This window comes from Trematomus bernacchii, unplaced genomic scaffold (assembly GCF_902827165.1).
Source record: "Trematomus bernacchii unplaced genomic scaffold, fTreBer1.1, whole genome shotgun sequence".
Classification (NCBI taxonomy): domain Eukaryota; kingdom Metazoa; phylum Chordata; class Actinopteri; order Perciformes; family Nototheniidae; genus Trematomus; species Trematomus bernacchii.
The window spans coordinates 14,189,412-14,210,917 of NW_022987564.1; the positions used below are offsets into that span (position 1 = coordinate 14,189,412).

At 42.2% G+C, this 21,506-nt stretch overlaps 1 protein-coding gene across 2 annotated transcripts in view; it reads left to right on the forward strand.

The window, feature by feature from the left end:
* Nucleotides 1-21,506, forward strand: part of ext1c (exostoses (multiple) 1c) — a 73,505-nt gene that overhangs the window by 12,133 nt on the left and 39,866 nt on the right. The window lies entirely within an intron of this gene.

The following is a 21,506-nucleotide window of genomic DNA, read 5'->3' on the forward strand; positions in this document are numbered from 1 at the left end:
CAGTTCAGCCCCTATGTGCTTGACAGGCTTTTTCACCGAGTGGTTTTCAAGTATGTGAGAGCCATTGTTGAGTTTATAATGAAAAGCTTTATGAAACACACCCATACATGTCGCAGCAGCAGCTTGGTAAACATGTCTCATCCACTGAGCACTTTTCTCCTGCTGGCTTATTCGAGGTCAGACAGTGATTTAAAAACAGATTGAAATGGACGCATGACCTCAAAACACACGATTTGATTGTAAAATACTCTTTTAAATTCTCAGAGGATTAATACAAGAAGTACAATATCTCTTTAATCTTTTATCTAAATGCAATTGTGAAGATATTTTTAAAGGGGTCGAGGTAGTGAGAAAAAGGATGTGAGAGGAAGTTCAGTTCATCACAAGGTTATCATCTGTAGTAGTCATTACATCGTTTTTACAGAGGAGATATACAGCAGCCCCTCTGTTCTTGCTTAACTTACACTTTGCAATAAAAGTCTCTGAAGCTGAAGTGCTGACAGAGCTCCTCATTATAGAGTCTGAGCCTGTCCATTCATACCCAGTTACCAAGGATAGTCATGGTGCAGAACATCCAGACAGGACAAGATGCATATCAGTGAAAGAGAGATCGGCTGTGTTCCAATACTAACGTACGGCACACTAACGCACCACATCCTTACGACACACTCAATTTATATATTGAATACTGAGTGCCTACTAAATAAAGGTTTTACTCACTTGCCGTTATTTATTTATATCAATCTAATTACCCATCTATTATCTACCTATCATCCATCCACCCACCCATCCATCCGTCCATCCGTCCGTCCGTCCGTCCGTCCATCCATCCGTCCGTCCATCCATCCATCCATCCATCCATCCATCCATCCACCCATCCATCCATCCACCCATCCATCCATCCATCCACCCACCCATCCATCCGTCCATCCGTCCGTCCATCCATCCGTCCGTCCATCCATCCATCCATCCATCCATCCATCCATCCACCCATCCATCCATCCACCCATCCATCCATCCATCCATCCACCCATCCATCCATCCACCCATCCATCCATCCATCCATCCATCCATCCATCCATCCACCCATCCATCCATCCATCCATCCATCCATCCATCCATCCACCCATCCATCCATCCACCCGTCCATTTTAGGTTAGCAAGCTAGTTTGCCTGGTTGCTAACGCCACAATAAGTCATATTTTAAATGTCATCTATTGTCTTAAAGAATTCAAATTAACTGGGGCTGGGATTTTCTTTGACTATCAATTAATTTGCTAATCAAGCTAAGGCCGAAACCACAACATTGTACGTCCAAAGTGAGTTAAGCGATAATTGGATTATAGTTGAAGATTAATATTGTCAGTATGCTAATTAATTAATTGAGTAATTATTTTAGTCCTACTAAGCAGTTCACTCATTCAAGTCATAGTGACATGTCAGGACTCATGGAATATTTATAAGTGAAATAAAAGCTAGAAATGTTAAGTTACATTAATAGAAATGTGTGTAACTAAATTAAATGATGGAAAAGTAGTTCCTTTTTGATAAATTCCTGTATAATATTTAGCAGATCACTAATTCTGAACTGCCTCTGCTTCCTTGAATCGCCTCTCCTCTGTTGGGCTGACCCAACTGCCGAACCACATTTAAATCTAAAGCAGCAGGAGTTGGAAGTTGTTTTCATTTGCCATCAAATGAACGCTCGAAGCGAGTATCTATACAATAGGACTTTTCAAATATCCTTTTCCCCGGGAACAGCAGTTGGATGATGGTCCTGATCCAGACACACTCCTTGCTCCTGTGGCTTATAACCGGCCACCTTAGGCTTGTTTACATTGGGCCGGGCAGCAGAGGGATGGAGCTGCTCAACACTGTATGAATGAGCTCATTTATTCCACACAGCCCGCTACTCACACCCGGGTGGGCAGGGGGTGTGTGGGGTGGGGAGGATAATGGAGGAGGTCCCATGTGTTATTTTTCGGTAGGTTTGGATACGGCAATGACTCTGAGGGTGTAAGGGTGTGAATGGGGGAGGCAACGTGAGAGACAGCTGCCGTTTGTAAGAAAAACACAAAAAGCTGGATGATTTTTTTTCCCCCTCGCTCCCCTTTTGTATGAAATCCCTTTCTCTGCAAACAGGAGGCCTATAGCCTTGGAGATAGAGGTGTGAAGCAGCAATGTGGGGTGGAAAGGGAGGGAAGGTGAGGGGCAGTGGATTTCTCTGTTTGCATCCTTTGAACGTCCTTTTGGGGAGAGAAGAAGGGGACTTCAGAGGAGACACACCCTCACCTCTCCATCTGTCTGCTGGCAGATTCTCCCTGTGTCTTTTCTTCCATCTATCTATCCTTTTATTTCACTCATTTCTCTTGTCTTTCTGCCAGAAATCCTGCACCTGAAGTATGCTAATAATAGCATTTTGCCCTGTGTCTACCTGTGTGTGTGACGGCCACGGCTATATATCCATGAGATTATTTCTGTGTTTTCGACTGTGGCACGGTCTGTGAGACTCTTAGAAGGTGGCACCAGGTTAATGAGCGCATGCATCTGGTACACCAGCAGATTAGCCCCGAGGGACCCGGACAAGCCGACAACAAACAGACAAAGGGCACGAGGAGGAGGAGGAGGGGGGGGGAGAGCAGGAGCAAGGGGGAGTCAGACGGACAAATCAATAGAGCGTCATGACATCATTTTACTGACCAAGTAAAGACCTTAACACCCCCTCACACATAAGACACACATTGTGTGGAGGGTGATTACTCCCTACTATTACAATACAGTTTGACAATAATATGATTAACTTAGTTTGGTTGAATTTACTGTCAGGTTCACTGTGAACACATTCTACTATACCTCTTTACCGGAGCCACTGTAGTGCATACACCTACCTCAGTATATTTCGTCCTGGTTATTTGAATGATCAATACATCTGTTTTATCCAATTAATGGATTCATTGTCAATTCCAAAACCCATTAAAAGTGTTTTAATGAGGATGTATCAAAAGACTTTTGCTGCAACTCAAAACAACATCATCCAGCATCTTCTGTCCAATCAAAAAGGAGCAAGCGCACATTCCAAATGGATTGCTTTATGCTTAAAACCGCCAATTCCTGCTTCTACCTGTGCAGTGTTTCAGTGTCAGATAAGCCTTCGGAAGCTAATGTTCAGTCCTTGTTTGTAGGAAGACCCACATTGACCCAAAAACACATTTTCTTCCCTTTGGTGGTATCTAGCCATGCACATGCAGATAGTGATGGGTTCATTTGCAGAGGTTTTGATCTATTTCATACCACATGGGACCTCCTCACAGCATTAAAACAATCATACAGCATCCTGGTTGCTGTACTGTATGATCCACACACCATGCTATCAGCAGGCTTCCTTGTCTGTATTTCTTTGGGTGAAAAAGACAAGATCTGTTCTCAGTGGGGTCTCTGGATTACCCTGAATCATCCCTGTTCACAAAAAGCGAATATTCTGCAACTCGTGTGCATTCCTTGTTGGCATGAAGACAGGAGTTTACCCATTTAGACTGACTGTTGTTGCAGGTTCAAACCACATGACCTCCACTTAGTACCAAATTGACATCAGTGCAAAGCATCGTGAAGCTGTTGTGTGCTGTATTGCTGCACTACGAACACTCTTCCTTTATGAAACAATGATAATACCTTTCTGGTTATTATCTTTTTTTCTTTTTAAACGGATTAAGGTTAAATACTTTTGTCCCCCCTGCCATTTCTATTAACTAAATTTCACTCTTTTAAAATATGGAATGATTGGTAAAGGGCACGCGAAAATCCCATTAAAATACGCCAAAGGGGAAAATACATCTGAATAGGAACAGAAGGTGCCTGGAAATACTTTTCTCGGGTCTATTGAATTTGGTGTGTCATTTCTGTGTGTGTGTGCAAGTGTGTGTGTATGTGTGTGCATGGATTATGAATGATAGAAGAGAAAACAGAACAAAGTAGCAAAGAGACAAGTTGGAGGGAAGACACAGTGGTACCCAAGGCAGTAAGAGCAGCAAGACAGAATGGAAGAAAAGGCGAATGTCATGCGATAAAGATTATGAAAAATGGAGGAAAAGAGCGAAGGATACCGCAGGCAACTTAAGGAAAGAGCGCAAACGAAAGGGGGCAGCAGGGAGGGGGAACAAGTGGGAGAGAAAGAGTCGGGAGAGAGGGGATACTTGAAGCAAGGGAGAAGCTGTGCTGCAGCCTAATGGCCTAGTTTCCCTCACTTTAGAGACTTCTCTAAGAAAGGGGAGAGAAACGTGCATTGTACAGTGAATGTAAATGAGCAAGAGTGTGAAAAACAGAAAGGGGGGAAAAAGAGAGGGATACTTAGGAGATACAAAGATACCAGAGAAAAGTTCTCAGGTTCCTTTCCTCTAAGAACCGAGAGTGTGTTTGTGCACAGAGATGGACAGGATGGGAGAGAGGGCTCGAGGTGACGGGGAGGACGTGTAATGGCAAAACGCTGTATCTCTCTGTTTATCTTAAATGGCCTCGGCCTCGGTGTATTAGGGCCGGTGCAGGAAACCGATGGGTCATTATTCATGACCCTCCCTGAAGGAACTCAAGGTTGCTGAAAGAGAAAGAGAGCAATCAGACTTTAAAACCTGGGTAACAGTTCAGGATGAATGCAGCATACTAATCAGACAAAACACAACTGTGGGACTGCAACAGAGACAGCTTTAATAATATATCAGCTACGGTAAAAGTTTGAAAGAAATGCTTTCGAAATGCTCTCATGCTACATCAATATGTCATTCCAACAGGAAATGTGCAGACTTTTATGCCGTCTTGTGTCCAAAAATCGTATAGTAATTTAGATTTCAATGTGCGTAGATCAGGGTTGAAAAGGAAACGAGCTCATTGTTATCAGCTGGCAGACATAAAAAGCCCCCCCATTGGTGTGTAGTTACTACTTCTGCACATGCACCATTTGTTTTAGTTTGTGTGTGTCTGTGTCTGTAATAGCTGAACGTGTGTGTGTGTGTGTGTGTCTGTGTGTGTGTGTGTGTGTCTGTATGTGTGTCTGTGTGTGGTGTGTGTGTGTGTGTGTGTGTGTGTGTGTGTGTGTGTGTGTGTGTGTGTTGTGTGTGTGTGTGTGTGTGTGTGTGTTGTGTGTGTGTGTGTGTGTGTGTCTGTGTCTGTGTGTGTGTCTGTGTCTGTGTCTGTGTCTGTGTATGTGTGTGTGTGTGTGTGTGTGTGTGTGTGTGTGTGTGTGTGTGTGTGTCTGCGTGTGTGTGTGTGTCTGCGTGTGTGCGATTTGAGATTTTGGCAAACCAAGTAAGAAACACTGCAGCCCACGGTAATTAGGGCTTGTGAAATTGTACCTCTGAAGATGCTGTGTGTGTGTGTGTGTGTGTGTGTGTGTGTGTGTGTGTGTGTGTGTGTGTGTGTGTGTGTGTGTGTGTGTGTGTGTGTGTGTGTGTGTGTGTGTGTGTGTCTGTGTCTGTGTCTGTGTCTGTGTGTGTGTGTGTGTGTGCGATTTGAGATTTTGGCAAACCAAGTAAGAAACACTGCAGCCCACGGTAATTAGGGCCTGTGCAATTGTACCTCTGAAGATGCTGTGTGTGTGTGTGTGTGTGTGTGTGTGTGTGTGTGTGTGTGTGTGTGTGTGTGTGTGTGTGTGTGTGTGTGTGTGTGTGTGTGTGTGTGTGTGTGTGTGTGTGTGTGTGTGTGTGTGTGTGTGTGTGTGTGTGTGTGTGTGTGTGTGTGTGTGTGGTTTGTGAGGCCAGTCTCTGCTGTCTCTGTTTAGAATACTTGGAAAAAAGAGGCGGGCTTCTCTGTCACTTTTACACTCTTTCCTCCGCTCTTTTTCCTCCTCTCCTCGTATCTTTCCGGTGTATTTCTACACATCAGTAAATCTCGTTTCCACAGTGCCTTTGTAAAAACATATCAAACATATTTATAAAGTCACAGAGTGCTCCAACAGTTCATCAAAGGTTCAACCGAGGGCATGAAATCTCACTCACCAGTGTAGCTGATTGATTTAGTTTTTCTTTAAAGTTGCTCTTATCAGAAATATTATATTAGCAAAGGATCAAATGAAAGCACGCAATGTGAGGGGGGGGCGCTCATAGTGATAAACCCACAGATGATTATCACTCTATTATGCAGTTCCTCCCAGCTATATGTAGCTGTCATTTCAGAGCAAATTTACATCAGTTTTTCATCAAGATCCAGACCACAGTTTTATGTTGCTTTGGTGTTCTGGTTGACGAATGAGACTCAGGCCAAGGAATTTTGGGTTTGACTTCATCTGAAATTCCAAGTTTTCCAATATTGTTTTAGGCGCAACTACGAGAGGGATTTGATTTACAATCCCACAGTTGTATTTGCAAGGTCACAGAATAAATGTTATCTTCACTTCAACTGATGGGAATGATTTATTTGGCTGAAACTGACTCATTCTGTAGGCAAACAAAGGAGTGAACAGTGTTGGCAGAGGTTCTTACAATCTCTGTGAGTCCTCCCTGCAGTTTCCCAGAGTGCAACAGCTTCATTCCTTAGTCTTGAGAAACACAATATTCTTAGTAAAAACAACAACCCAGTGGCAACCCACTTATCATATCTCACTACATGGTTGTGGTCAAATCTCCATTGCTTCATTGTTCTCTCAACCACTGCTTACTGTTCCAAAACTTGAGTCATATTGGAGGCCTCCCACTGCCTAAATTCTTCTTTGCAGTTGCTCGTCAGTCTTGTTCATCTATTTAAAAAAACAAAAGTCTGAGGGCGTTTAGAGTTGCAAAAGTTTACAAGTCACACGACCTCATGAGACAATAAAGGTCTCAACGGCTTTTTTATTTTTTAACAGACTCTGGAAAATGTCAACAGTGTTTGTCATACTGAAACTAAATTGGAAAATGCTACATGACAAAAAGCCTGCTTGATACATCAGCCACACCCAGGCTTAACTACATTAAGGACGTCTTACCTCTAATCCCTGCATTGAAAACAAATCTAATTGCTGTAATAGATGCAATGCATACATGTACATTCTTCGCAGCTTCCAATATTTATTATTTCTTTAACTCGCTATTAGCGTGAATCTCTCCACAATCCCTTAACTTTTCTTGTCCTCCTCCTCCTACTTGCACTTTTTTTAAACTGTACTTTCCATTCCTACAGTTGAGTGCAAGCCTCCTACCATTTTCCAGTGCTCCAGTATTCATAATGGTATGCATCATTTATCTACACAGCCCTGCTTCTACATAAAGACACACTTTTTCAGACAGCACAGCTTTGGCTGTAGTGATGCACACAACTGTCTGACACGCCATTGTGTTGTGTTACACGCACAGGGATGCACATATGCCTGCTCACAACAACTTTAAGTCCCTTCCCTGCTCTCACCTGTTAATCTACGGATCACTGCTCTGACACCACTCTCCCCTCCCCCCCCATCCCTCACCCTTCACACGTGTTTTGATGAGCCGGACCGCATCCGGAAGGTTACCAGTTCTTAGGCTCAGAGTGTTAAATAAGGTTACATCTAATCCACTCCCTAAGAAGTGATAAATGAGGACTCCTGACCACTGGCTTTGCTAAAGCATGTTAGGCTCGATAATCACCTAAACTTTTGATCTAGTCTCGCTCTGGGTAGGGATGGATTGATAACCATAACATTGTAACAATTGCAAATAAGGCTCCTTTTAAGAGGACGTGTTAAAGTTACTTAAATCATTTCCTGAAGCTTTATAGATCTGTAATAAAAACACTTTAGATTTGCAGCTTGCGAAAATTCTATTTGACTATTTGACCTTTCGGCACTTAGCCTCTGGAGAAGGGTTGCAGAGGATCTGGATCAAATATGTTTATTACGAATTTCATTTAAATCAATTTAACACACATTTATTTTTTACATTTTACAAACAGAACAGATGAAGACATGCCAAAAGGATTGTGTTGATGATTTTGGCAATACAATAATTAATACTTCAAGGATTAGATTGACATTTTGGCAAACATAGAACAATTTCTTGTCTTTGAGAAGTTTCCAGGCAACCAGCGGAGACTCCAGATAATTAATACACAGAGGCAAATATTTTGTCACACGTTTTTTTTGTTAGAAAAGAGAAAAAGATTACTATTAATGAGTAACCTTGAAAGGGTGGAAGTAGCCTCACTTGTGTTCCCACTCTACTTTTCTGTTCAAGGCTGCTATATTAAATGGACCATTATAAGAGATTTCAATCTTCCCAAGTAACTCTCTAAAAGAAAGTATTTTTAGTAGAACTATTTAATTAAAAGTCCACAATGTTAACATTAAATATTGGAACCCACTTATTTCTTATAAATTGCTTTTTACTGACTTTTAAATAATGTATTTACCACTCACAAAGCCCTTAGTTACAATTTATAATCCCAGTATAAAAGCTTGCCTGAATATCAAGTGGCACCCTTACCCAGAATCCTCTCTGCTACCTCAGTGCTTAAACTAGACCCAAGCATTTTCGGTTCTCAATGCATGATGTATAATTTTCAGATGAGAGATTTGATTTATCAGTAGAGGCCAACCTTCATTTTTGAATTCTTTCCATCCTAAAAAAAAATCATAAAATGTATTCATACAGCGTAACTAATACAGTCCAGCTGCTTCAAAGGAGATCACCTTCCCTGTAATATCCTCTGTCTGTTGGTTGACCTCGCTGTGTTCACTTATTACAGACATATGTGAAAACAGTGATGATTTAAAAATACATATTTTTCGACTGATCTTCTCAAGGAAGGCAATGGTCGCTCAAAGGTCACAGAAGTTCAAACCAAATAACATGGCAGGAAAAACCTCTATTTATTTCATATTATCTTAATCTATGTAGACGATATAAGTGGTGCTGTGCAGTTACTGTAGGGGCTTATCGTCTCACTGATAATGTCGGAGATTTGGTTCAAAGTTATGACGGTTGTCATGGCATTATGTGTGAGTAGCAATATTCACTAGAAAAAGTGCAGATTGGAAGGCTAACAAGAGCCAAATGTAATAACAGAGAGGACAAGGTCTTTGTGAAAGCTATGAGATGTAAACAATTTTGCAGGATTTCATCATTTTTGGGATCAAATTAACACCATATTGACATAGAAATATAACTTTTGTGTTCTGAGATTTGTCAGAAAAGGAAAGGTTGTGAAGGTTTGTGAGCTCGTGAGGAAATTCTGAAAAGAAATATGCAATCTGACCAAGGCTGATGGTCTGTGGGGTCGGTTTAGGTTCATCTGCATACTGAGTGTTTACAGAGAATATAAAAGAAACGGTGCCAGTAATAGTTGCTAGTTTATCAGGGTCTGGATGTTCTGGTCTTCTTTGTGAAGATTTACAGAACAGTTTGTGAACTTCCTCTTCGTCATTGTGTTCTTGTCACATCTGTGTAATAAAAAAAAGTGATGAGTCAATTTTGATGACTGATTGATTGTTTAGTATGCAAATAAATATTGGTTTGAAGCTGGCTAGCTTTGGGGCCAAGAAATGGTGTTAGCAAATGACTCAGGCATGAATCCCTCCTTCTGGTGTTGAAATCTGAGGGCCTGCATCGGAAAATGTATAACCGACAACCTGACACCCACTTTACAAAGCAATTGGCCAGGTGTGCGGAGGATGTACAATTCTCTCTCATAGCTCTTTTCTTTGTTTTTCTTTCACATCTTCTTTCTCGGCTAATATTTTGGCCACACACAGTGATATTGAAAGAGATGTTGAAAATAATGTTTATTGTTCATCATTTTACAGACCTCACATTATGAACAATGTTCAGTCCCATTCTGCATGTTTGGGTGTCTGAGGTTAGGGTAAGGTTTCAGTGTACTATTTGCTGACTGCAGTGTTTCATACGGGTGAAAGCCAGCTCCTATCATTCTTTGTTTTCTCTTTTAAAATATCGAGTGGGCGGCTCCAGTCCGCCAGGTGCTTACTGCCTATCAGTTTTCCTAGGAAGGCCGTTTGGCCCCGGGCTCTCTCAGTCGTGTGGATGTCCTCTTAATGGGTGCCCATTCAGCGCCCTAATGGGCCCTTTATGAACCCCGGCTAACACCACAGCGATCATAGCAGGAAAAGCCTCTGGCGACCTTGCTTGCTATTGTCCAGGCCAACTGGAGCGTAAAAAAGCTTTGACAATGACAATGAATGAGAGAAAAATAGAGACGAGGGGGAAGACATTTCTCATAATGCAGTGAAGGAGCCGAGCCTCCTCTCAGTGGCCTGGATTTAAACTGTTTACTGGTTTTTGATAGCATCTAGTTGACCTTTGACCTCCCCACATGATGTAAGACTATATGGTTTAGAGATTATGGAGCTGAGAAAGATGAGAGATTAGTGTTATCTTTGTGCCTTTCTTGAGATAATACATGTAGGGGGGAAAGTGGAAGGCATGATTGTTAAGGGATAATGAACTTTTTGGATATATTTTTGATTTAATGCCCAACCTTATCAGAACGTAAGATATGCATGAACTTAGAAGTTCAAAGCATTAATTTGAAGACAAATCCAGCAGCCAGACACACAGCACTCAGACAAGATTTTGCCTCAAATAGGCTGTCCCAAACACACTCCCAAGATTTGTCTCTAGACCTCCTCACAGGACCCCCAATTTGCCTCCGATTTATGGGGTAAAATTAGGTCAAAAAATATTGTGTAGTAAGTTTGCAATAAGATGAAAAGGCTTTTTAATAACGGCTTTTTTTGGCTCTCTTTGATGTACAGAGGAGCCCTCCGATTGGCCGATCTTCAGATGAATGACTGATACATATTGATAATCCCCACCACTGGAGGGTTCAAAGGACTCACTAATATATGCTACACTATCAGCATTAGCATGATCTACGTACGGTGCTTTTTAATAACGCAGTGGGGTATTGGGGTTAAACTGGGATTTGGATCAGAGCGCGTCCAAGCAACCTCAAGTATTTTTTTAAATGCAAACTATTTAACAACCCTTCATGTATATTGCTTCATTATTACACTCATACATCCTCCTTTTATGGAGTTTTTGTCTGTGCAATGAATGTGTGTGTTTTTCTCCTTTTTGAAGCATGTATCTTGATGTATAATAGCCTTAATTGAGGTTTTTGGGCACTGACAAAAGGGCTGTTTCTCTCTGAGTTCATGGTGTACCTTTCCAGAATCTATTTAAAATGACAGAACAGGCTGTCTTCTAATTTCTCACACTCAAGCAAATAATGCAGAGTCCCACTTCATTGTCACTTCAGGTGTTTGAAAGGGTATTAGTGATGGTAAACAGATTGTTCAGATACTTTGTTGGAATCTGTCTTCCATGCCATTATCAAAGGAGTACTTATTGTTCTATTTCTTTTAGTATTAGCCTGGGAAGGGCACCTGTTGTAGCTAACTGCGCACACATGCAGCACACACTTTTATTTCAATTGTGCAATGTCAGAAAGGTTTTGAAATCAGACCTATTGTGTTTCTTCTGTTGTGCTTTTAAGCCAACACCTCTTGATCCAATACGGTTGCTTAGGGAGGGTGGAAACAACTGCCTGAACTGAACAAAGTGGAACTTACAAATAATAAAACCCTCATCACGTTTATGTTCTCTTGTAGTTTTGCCTACGTGCATGGCAGAGAAAGAATAATACTTAATTTTCCATGAGCCTCACCTTATTTCTTGTTTCATTTGAAATGTAATACACTCATCACGAGTTGGAAAGTGCGTGCCAGCGTGTGTGTGTGTGTGTGTGTGTGTGTGTGTGTGTGTGTGTGTGTGTGTGTGTGTGTGTGTGTGTGTGTGTGTGTGTGTGTGTGTGTGTGTGTGTGTGTGTGTGTGTGTGTGTGTGTGTGTGTGTGTGTGTGTGTGTGTGTGTTTGTGTGTGTGTGTGTGTGTGTGTGTGTGTGTGTGTGTGTGTGTGCGTGCGTCACTGTTGCCAAGCCCAACAGCAGACAATACGGTATGTGTGCCCCAGATAAGGGCTCTTTTATTCTTCTACCTAGCAAATGAAGAATGTGTGGAAGATCATGAATTACTCATGAGCTCTGGTGTCGAACTCTTATTTAATGATAGCCGTGCCGGGACCGCTCTGTACCTCTCGCCTGTCTCCCTTCTCATCACCTTTGATGAATTAGAAACAAGTGGAGTGGGAAAAGAGAGAGAGAGTCAAAACTTCCCCTGAGTTGCTCTCAAAATGTATTTAGTTCTAGTCTCTCTGAAAGTGCTCCATAGACACAAACCTAGCCACAGTCGCACTTCAGAGTGTATGATGTATGGCCTGCTGCACTTCCTTGTCAGATGGCCTACTACACCCAACACTCACCTACAGCACGCTACACAACAGCTTTCCTCCAAATGGAACTGCACCAAATATACACACACTTTGTCAGGTCTGTGTGTCGTGTGAAAAATGGGCTTTATGTTGCCTCCGCCTGCTCAGCCTTAAAAGTCTCCTCTCTAGATTAAAACCTCAGCAAGCCGAGCTCCTTCACACTACAGCAGGCCCTGACTCATTCCAATCCACCACTCATTCCAGTCCTCATTTCCTTTACATTTTACACACCATTAGGCTTATTAAGTTCAATGCCTGCCATCGCGCTGTTCCTTGCTTATAATGATAAAGCTGTCTGTGTGCATCTCTTAACCCCCCCCCAGCTAGATGGTGCGTCGGGGCAGGTGAGTGTGAAAAACGCCATGGTTGGATAGTCTAGAATGTAATGTCATTTAAAAAGATTAAAATAAATGAAATGAGACTACACAGCCATGCTAAGCAGCTCTGTGGAGTGCAGTGGTGCTTTGTGATTAATCAGCAACATTCTCAAAGTTGGGACGGCGCTAATAAGCTGATGTTTAGTTTAGTATGTGAGCATAATGAAGTTGGCTAATTAACAAAAAGTAGAGCCAACTCTCATGTGAAAGTCTTTGGTCCTGCAGATTTTGTACAAATTAAAATCTAGATGAAAAGTTCAGCATCACCACCGTTTTTACTTATCCTGGTGGTGTGGAGATATGTGCAGCTTGTTCCCCCTCAATCTCTTTTCTTGTGTTTCATGTATTTCTATCAATACCAAATCAATACTATAAGCGTTCCTCGCCAAATAATAAAGGTCTAGACAACATTTTATTCAATTTCACTCACACATTAAAAAAGGTCACATACTATTTCAAAACCTGCTGTCAACCTGGTAGACGTAAAGTAAGGAGTATCACCAAAGCCTTTAGGGTAAATCATCTGGGGACCAGTACCAAAGTGTATACAAAAATACCCAATGAAAGTTGAGATGTATAAAAGTAAACAACAACAAAGTCATTAGGGATCATCTTTTTGCGAAGAGGAAATGTCTGTATAAAATGTCATTGCATTCTTTATAGCTTAGAGATCCAATATGGACCAAAGTGGTGGACTTACAGATGTGAAATGTCATTCCTATAGCCATGCTGCTAAACATGAAATATATGTATTCCCCCATGTTGTACCTTACCTTCTAACAATCTCCAAGGAGTCATTCATCTATAGCCTGGTTTATTTATTGCCTACTGTGATATCCTTATACCATAACTGCTGTTGGCATCTACTATAACGACCTCTAAGAGTCCGGTATTGGCATCCAGTGACTCTCCCAACCTTTCACCCAGTGCCAACACACATACCCAACCCTCATATGTCCCTACCATCTCTTCCTCTATTTCCTGTCTCTGCTGCTCCTCTTTCGTCGACTCTCAACACACGATGCATGGAGGCACACACGCCCCTGCTCATGTTTCCCGCCGTGTGCCCGGGCCAGGAGTTACGCTGTCAGCCCTGCGCTGTGTTCCCAGCTGTCCCCTGGTTATCACTCTCTCTGTCTCTCTGTCCACTGGCTGCCAGTAACCAGAGCGCTCTGTCTCTGTCCCCATGTAGTGACCTTCCCTTACTGTAAGATGAGTCTTCACATACTTCCTTCTCTTTGTTGCCTCGCCCCTCCACTCTTTACTTCTGTTTCATACCCTTAAGGAAAAGTGATTTACCTTCTCTTGCCTCTTTTACATTTATTTCTCGAAAGTATTCTTTTGCTCCTCTGTTGTCTTTTATTCAGCTGCTTCCCCCGTCCCTCTTGCCTTTCCGCCCCAAAAGGATGTAATGTGATCAGGTGCAGTGTGACTGTGAACCCTCTTGGTTATATTCACTTCAAAAAGTAGATGTCTGTGTCTTCTCCCTTTCTTCCTATTCCCTCGTGCCATTTTCTCAATTATTCAACTGCTGGAAGAAAAGTGGAGTCAAGTGGTGGAAGCCGTATTCAGATTTACCAAGTAAAGTATCCTAGAGGTAAAACTTCAGCATTCAATCTATTCTAATGTATTAGTGTATCATATATTTTCCTATGTAACAACTCTATCTATACTGTATGAAGCAATTTCTAACTACATCTTCCACATTTAGTGGATTTAAAAGCACGATATTTCCTTCTAAAATTAAGTGAAGTAAAGTTGTAAAACATAAATTCTCAAGTAAATTACCAAAGTAAGAACAAAAGCTTGTTTAAAGTGGACCTATCATGCTATATTTGAATAATATAGTGTAGGACCATACCTATATAAGGCATATTTATACTTTTTTTTTGAAAAATACCAAACAGATCATGCATTTTAGCCATGCCTCATTTTGCTCAATTTGACATTTTTTAGCTCTGTGTTTGCAAGGGCTGATTCTGTGAGAACAGCACCATCTACAGGCCTGGCATATGTACTACAGCGTCTCCAGCGCTTTCGAACAGCAATGGCCGTGGCTGTCTCCTCCTGATTGGTGGAGTTGGCCCAATAGCCGTAGCGCCACCGTCCTGACGTCAGGACAGTGTTCAAATCTGGATCAGTTTTTATCAGATCCGTTGCAGCCCCTTTTTTAGAGATTTGGGTATGGAGGAAAATAGAGAGGGTTGTGTTTTCTGACACTTGGTGAGTTCCCTGGAACACCGGGGACACATATTCATGTATAAAAGACGTACAAAAGTGCATTTTGCATGATAGGTCCCCTTTAAATGTACTTTCTTACCAACCGTGTTCACCTCATCCTTCATGATGCAAAGCGGGTGAATCAAGGTAAACCGTATTGATTTCTCAATAACAATAAGAGCAGTTAAGTGCATGTACTTTAGACATGTCGGATACTAAGAAGCAATTCCAGCAAATCTAATATTTTGCATTCTGCTTCCTTCGCCCGCCCGCCCGCACCCAGCCTGCCTCTGCTCACTTACTATGCACATGCAAGCACTTACACACACTGTGTCACACTCCATCATGGCCTCTAATAGGGTATAGGCTGATGGAGCAGCCAGGCCTGCTCAGCAGACAGTGGAAGAGTGAATCTATATTCAGTCTCTGCACTTCCTCCTCCTCCTCTGGAGCCTGATGAACTCAAGGGAATCCGTGGAGCCAATAAACGCGCTGTGATCTATCGAGGCACCGTCCCTCGAATGCAATCCACACTCCACGGGCCACGCACTGTTTTAGAGAGTCTGTATGTGGTCATTTTTTTACTTCGGTGTCTGGTTGGTGAGCAAGGTCCAGTGGTTGAGAGGAGGTTTAGCGCATGTGTGCCAGCATTAGTGTAGCGGAGAGCCACTAAGTGAAAGTGACACAGTCGGAGAGAGAAAAAGAGGGAATGGATTAGCTAAGGAGTCTCTGCTTTCTCCGTGTTGTGCCTATCCCTTTAGTACAGGTCGACTGCAGCAGATGAGCAAGAGGGAATTATCACGTTAGCGTCCCATAAAATGCAACTTTCCCTCAGAGGGCCATCACTGCCACATCGCCTCTTAAGTTAATGCAATGATCATTAAACAAGGGGGGGCTTTATTGATCCCCATTGAAACATTCTCTTCCTTCAGAGGTCAGGAAGAGCTAAAGAACGATGCGTCCAAGCTGGCAGTATCCAGTGTCTTAATTCAGCACGGTGATCACTTTTCCACATCGTTCTTAAATAAGTACTTTAATTCACTTACATTTCTCTCAAACTGCTTCATATAAGCATTTCAGATTGTGGTTTGGCGTTACTATTGCTGCTATTATCATTCTCTGTGTTACTTTTGCACATTTTATCTACTGAATTCTTTACCAAGCAAAGCACATTACCAAACACATTGCTTCAACAGCTGAGGATGTGTTTCAATTATACACCGGGCCTGAATTAAAGAAGTAATGTTAAGGACTGGAAAATGATACACTGGAAAATGAAAGCATGAACACCAACCACTAATGTCAGTGACTGGTTAAGACATTGTTGGATTTACTGTTTAAATGTTAATACAGATAGGTGACAAAAAAGGAATTATAATAAAACATTTTATGTATTTATTTATTTTCTTAGAGTTTAACAACGTCTATTGCCTCTATGGAGTACATATGAATAGTCTCTGGTGGTTTCCGTGTGTGTGTGTGTGTGTGTGTGTGTGTGTGTGTGTGTGTGTGTGTGTGTGTGTGTGTGTGTGTGTGTGTGTGTGTGTGTGTGTGTGTGTGTGTGTGTGTGTGTGTGTGTGTGTGTGTGTGTGTGTGTGTGTGTGTGTGTGTGTGTGTGTGTGTGTGTGTGTGTGTGTGTGTGTGTGTGTGTGTGTGTGTGTGTGTGTGTGTGTGTGTGTGTGTTTGCGTGCGAGCTCAAACTGGTTTGTCTCTACCTGTATGTCCCGGTGTAGTGAGTGATGCTGAGATTTTACAGATTATCAAGCTAGACGCTACTGCAGAGGGGAAAAAGCGAGACAGAAGCATTGTCGGCCCCTGATTAAATCCTTAAAATAGAATAAATAAATAAAGAGAGACCCCCCCAATATATCGTCTGTGTGTGTGTGTGTGTGTGTGTGTGTGTGTGTGTGTGTGTGTGTGTGTGTGTGGTTTGTGAGGCCAGTCTCTGCTGTCTCTGTTTAGAATACTTGGAAAAAAGAGGCGGCCTTCTCTGTCACTTTGACACTCTTTCCTCCGCTCTTTTTCCTCCTCTCCTCGTATCTTTCCGGTGTATTTCTACACATCAGTAAATCTCGTTTCCACAGTGCCTTTGTAAAAACATATCAAACATATTTATAAAGTCACAGAGTGCTCCAACAGTTCATCAAAGGTTCAACCGAGGGCATGAAATCTCACTCACCGGTGTAGCTGATTGATTTAGTTTTTCTTTAAAGTTGCTCTTATCAGAAATATTATATTAGCAAAGGATCAAATGAAAGCACTCAATGTGAGGGGGGGGGCGCTCATAGTGATAAACCCACAGATGATTATCACTCTATTATGCAGTTCCTCCCAGCTATATGTAGCTGTCATTTCAGAGCAAATTTACATCAGTTTTTCATCAAGATCCAGACCACAGTTTTATGTTGCTTTGGTGTTCTGGTTGACGAATGAGACTCAGGCCAAGGAATTTTGGGTTTGACTTCATCTGAAATTCCAAGTTTTCCATTATTGTTTTAGGCTCAACTACGAGAGGGATTTGATTTACAATCTATTTGCCATGGGTGCACAAATAGTGCTAATAGCCATTGGTACCCTCTTTATTCATTAAGCCTATAATCAGACCTTTATTTGTTTTGAAATGGTTTTGCTCTTCGGTTATAGGCTGGAAAGCTGCCATAGTGGTGCTGTGATCTCCCTATTTGATTGGAGATGTAACAATATGGTTGGAATTGAAAGTGAAAGAGATTTAGAGAAAGGAGAGATGCTCATGGCAGAGACAACTATTAGTTTGTAACTGGCTCTCTATCTCTCCCAGTCTTTTCCCTCCCTCTTTCCATCTCCCCTTCTGTCTTACGGTAATGCTCCATTGATCTATGCTGGGAAGAGATATTTTTTAATTCACTGAACCCTGCTCAGCCTCTGCTCTGCCTTTGGCTGATTGCACTGGTTCATCCCTAATGTACCCTTTCTCTTTGAGCTTTCGGACACGTTTTAACCCCTTCAGCCTTCGATGCTGCAGGGGGGCTGCCGGCTAATGTCGAGGCAGACTAGTCTCTGCAGCAAGTGGTGCTAATGATGACAGCGCCGGAGTACCAAGTGCCAAGTGAACTGAGATTGTAAAAAGAGATGATTTGATGAGCCGTGCTCGGAGCAGTGTGTGCTCACTGGGAAAGTTGTTGGAAAAAAAACTTTTGGCTAAAGTTTACACTTTAGTAACTTTAACTACAGACAAATTAATTGTAACGATGACTCCAAACTCGTGCTTCTTCTTTCTCCCACTCTCCTCATTCTTCGGTGCTTTCATCCAGGGAACCATATAAGTGTATAAATATCAAATGAGGCCCGGGTTCAATAATGGCGCTGCTCATTAAGTCATAGGTAGCTCTTGATTAGAATCCTTCAGCTGCAACAAAGCTGTGATTGATGCAGCAAGTCATAAAACTGATACGGAAATAGAGAATGGAGGTTATTTTAGATATAACGTGTGATACCAACAGCTCGCAGGCAAGTGGAAATATGGCCTGCTAGACAATAATTACAGGAAAAAAGAATAGTAAGAACAAAAAGGAAATATTGTATAAAGAAAGGATACAAGGAATGTCAAGGGGCAAAAAGTAATACATTTTGAATTGAAATATTAGCTGCCTGGTCTGTATGTGTATGTATTTTACTGCAATGAGGTATCTTTATCTTGGTTTCTCTCACACACACACACACACACACACACACACACACACACACACACACACACACACACACACACACACACACACACACACACACACACACACACACACACACACACACACACACACACACACACACACACACACACACACACAGGCTCTCACCCTCTCCCCCCGGATGTCCCCTGTGCGCTGCTTCCTTACTGCAACATAAGGATGCGCACTTCTTCCCTCATCCATCATCTGAATGCCAGGTGGGGCAACCTCTGAAGCACAATGCGATTAAACTGAACACATTATAATTGTACCTGAGTTAACTTTGCCAAGGGTAGAAACTTTTTAAAAAGCAGCTCACAATGCAGTTTGTCTAAAAAACAAAACAAAAAAGGAAGTTTTTTTGCATACAAATTCAAGATATATTTAATTGTGCACACAAAGGACTGGGGGTAAACAAAATATTAAGGCTGAAAATGCATGTTTTCTCCATCTGATCTCATGTTCTGTAAAATATTTTACTTTATAAACTTGAATAAACTTTTAAAAAGATGGATTTAAGAATTATTTTGGCATTTAAGAGGAAAAGATGAATGCTCTTTGAATGATAAGCTACAGCCAGGAGACAGTTATGGCGCGTTTCCACTACACGGCCTCGCTCGGCCTCGCTCGGTATGGCTAGGCCTCGTTAGGACTGGCTCACTTTATGGCGCATTTCCATTACAGTTTAGGAACTGGGGTAGTATCTATAGTAACGCAGTGTAGGCGGAGCCGTGACGTCATCTTCAATGAGAACCCCAGAAAAACAACACAGCCGTTAGCTGTTAGCACTCAGAGCTCACAGCTCCTCATATATGTTCAGAAACTAGACAAAAGTTAAACAAGTACAAACCACAGACTGCCTGTGTCATGGTGAATACAGTCGCTGCTTTATTTATGTCTGTATAGGCCGTTGTTGTGAGTGTGGACGGTCGGAGCATATACTGCGTTAGCTTAGCCAATCTCCATTTAGAAAACACGCATTTTAAAAGGTTTTTCGCCTGCCGTCTGTCTGCAGACTTGACAAAGCATTAATTCATGGTTTTTACTAACCGGTATCAGTATGTTGTTACTTCGGCATCATTTTGAAACGTGTATTACAATTAAATCACGGTCAAATATGTCCATCTTGTTGTAGTTGTAGCCCCCTTGCCAGCGATGCTCTCTCTAGTTTAGCATACTCAGCCCGACTCAGCCTCGTTGTCTCTGGCCCTAGACCCACGATTTCATGAGGCCAGAAAAACTGTGAATTAGGACCCGCCGGCCGGTACTAGGCCAAGTGGAAACGCAACCAAAGACGGGCCGCTGACGTCACAGCCCTCTTAAACCGTGCTCCGCGCTGTAGTGGAAACGCGCCATTAGCTTAGCTTAGCTTAGCACAAAGACAGGAAACAGCTAGCTGGGCTCTGTCCAAGGGTAACAAAATTACGTTTTTTGGATGTTTCCTAAAAAGTATATTTTGTCAGACTACTATTTCATTGTTTTTGCCGTACAACTTAAGTCGACCATAGAGCTATTTGAAAATATTTTCATCGTCATGACCTTGCCTTAAGCAGAACTTCACTCGCCCAATGCGATTTCCATGACCTCTTTGATGCTTTTAAGGGGCTATTTACATGTCTTTCAAAAGCAGAAAGTTCTCTTTGATGGATCTATCAAAGGGGAAAGCTGTTGTGTTTATGTTGAAAGGTTTGTGTGTGTGGTGGAACGTCTGTCTCCTACCACAGAAATACTGAGGTGTGTGTGGCGAGTTTGGAAAATGGTGTTTATGGTCCTACTGAGTCGTGACATTTAAAAAATGCTCCATGCAAATCTCTTTTCCCCTGTCTGTCTTTCGTCTCCTCTTTCAGTCTGCAGTCTCGAGTGTCACATCGTCCAACCCTCTCCCTCTTCTCGCTTCCTTTTCTTTGCATTCTTCTGCACCTGGAAATGTAAATTTACATAGCTTTAAATATGCACATTGCACACAAGGTGTCAATCACCATTTTGTTTTAATTACATGTTCCTTATCTAGCCTCTCCAGATGTGTGAGAGGGATGACGAACTGGGGAGTAAGGAAGCATTCATGCTGCTTTTCGCTACAGTTGAGTTTCTCGCAGTGAGCTCTCCCCAGAGGCTACTGTAGTTCTGCTCTTGTTTTCTGAGCAAGCGAAAACTCTGAGCTCGAGGGCTGTTCCCCGCATGCCAGTCAACTCTCCCGACTTAATTAACCACTAATCTCTCAACTGTCAGCATCTGAGGCGGAAGCTGGATTGACTTCAATCTCCAGCTCTTCTCTGTACCTTTCCCCATGAGCTTTAGGGTCCCTGTAGTGAGAACCCCAACATAGACCGCCGCGCTCAAACCAGAGAACTCTGACATCAAATACCCGGCGTCATCCCGCTCCGACAGCCAGCAGACGTCAGCCACCCACAGGAAATTGAAATACGGGTCGGAGCTGGCGAAAATAACTATAATTGTTTTGCTAACGTTAGAACAAATAATGCAAGGCAAGTCAACCCTGCCAGGAGGGATTGGTTGATGGACAGCGGGAAAAGCCATGTAATGAATTTCTCTCTGAAGCAATGATGGGGGGGAGGAGGGGTATTGATGTCAGTGTTTGTTACAGAAGCAGGGTAGTTAGTCTACATGTTACCTGAAATCTGAAACCATGACTTTCTTGTTATTCTACATCATGCAGCTTTCAGCAAATTGTGCACAAAATAATTGTAACGGTTTCGGTTCTTTCAGATTCTCCATTGAGTAAATGATCAATAATGTTTTACTTGCTAAACCAAGGCATAACACCATTGTATACATGTTGCTCTCGGACAAAAAACAATATCCGTTGGTTAAATGTATTCTGCTATGTTTGCCGTCGTCATGACAGCACAATTTATGCAGCCCACATCACTTTCACTTTCAACTTTGTTGCCCCTGAGGGGAC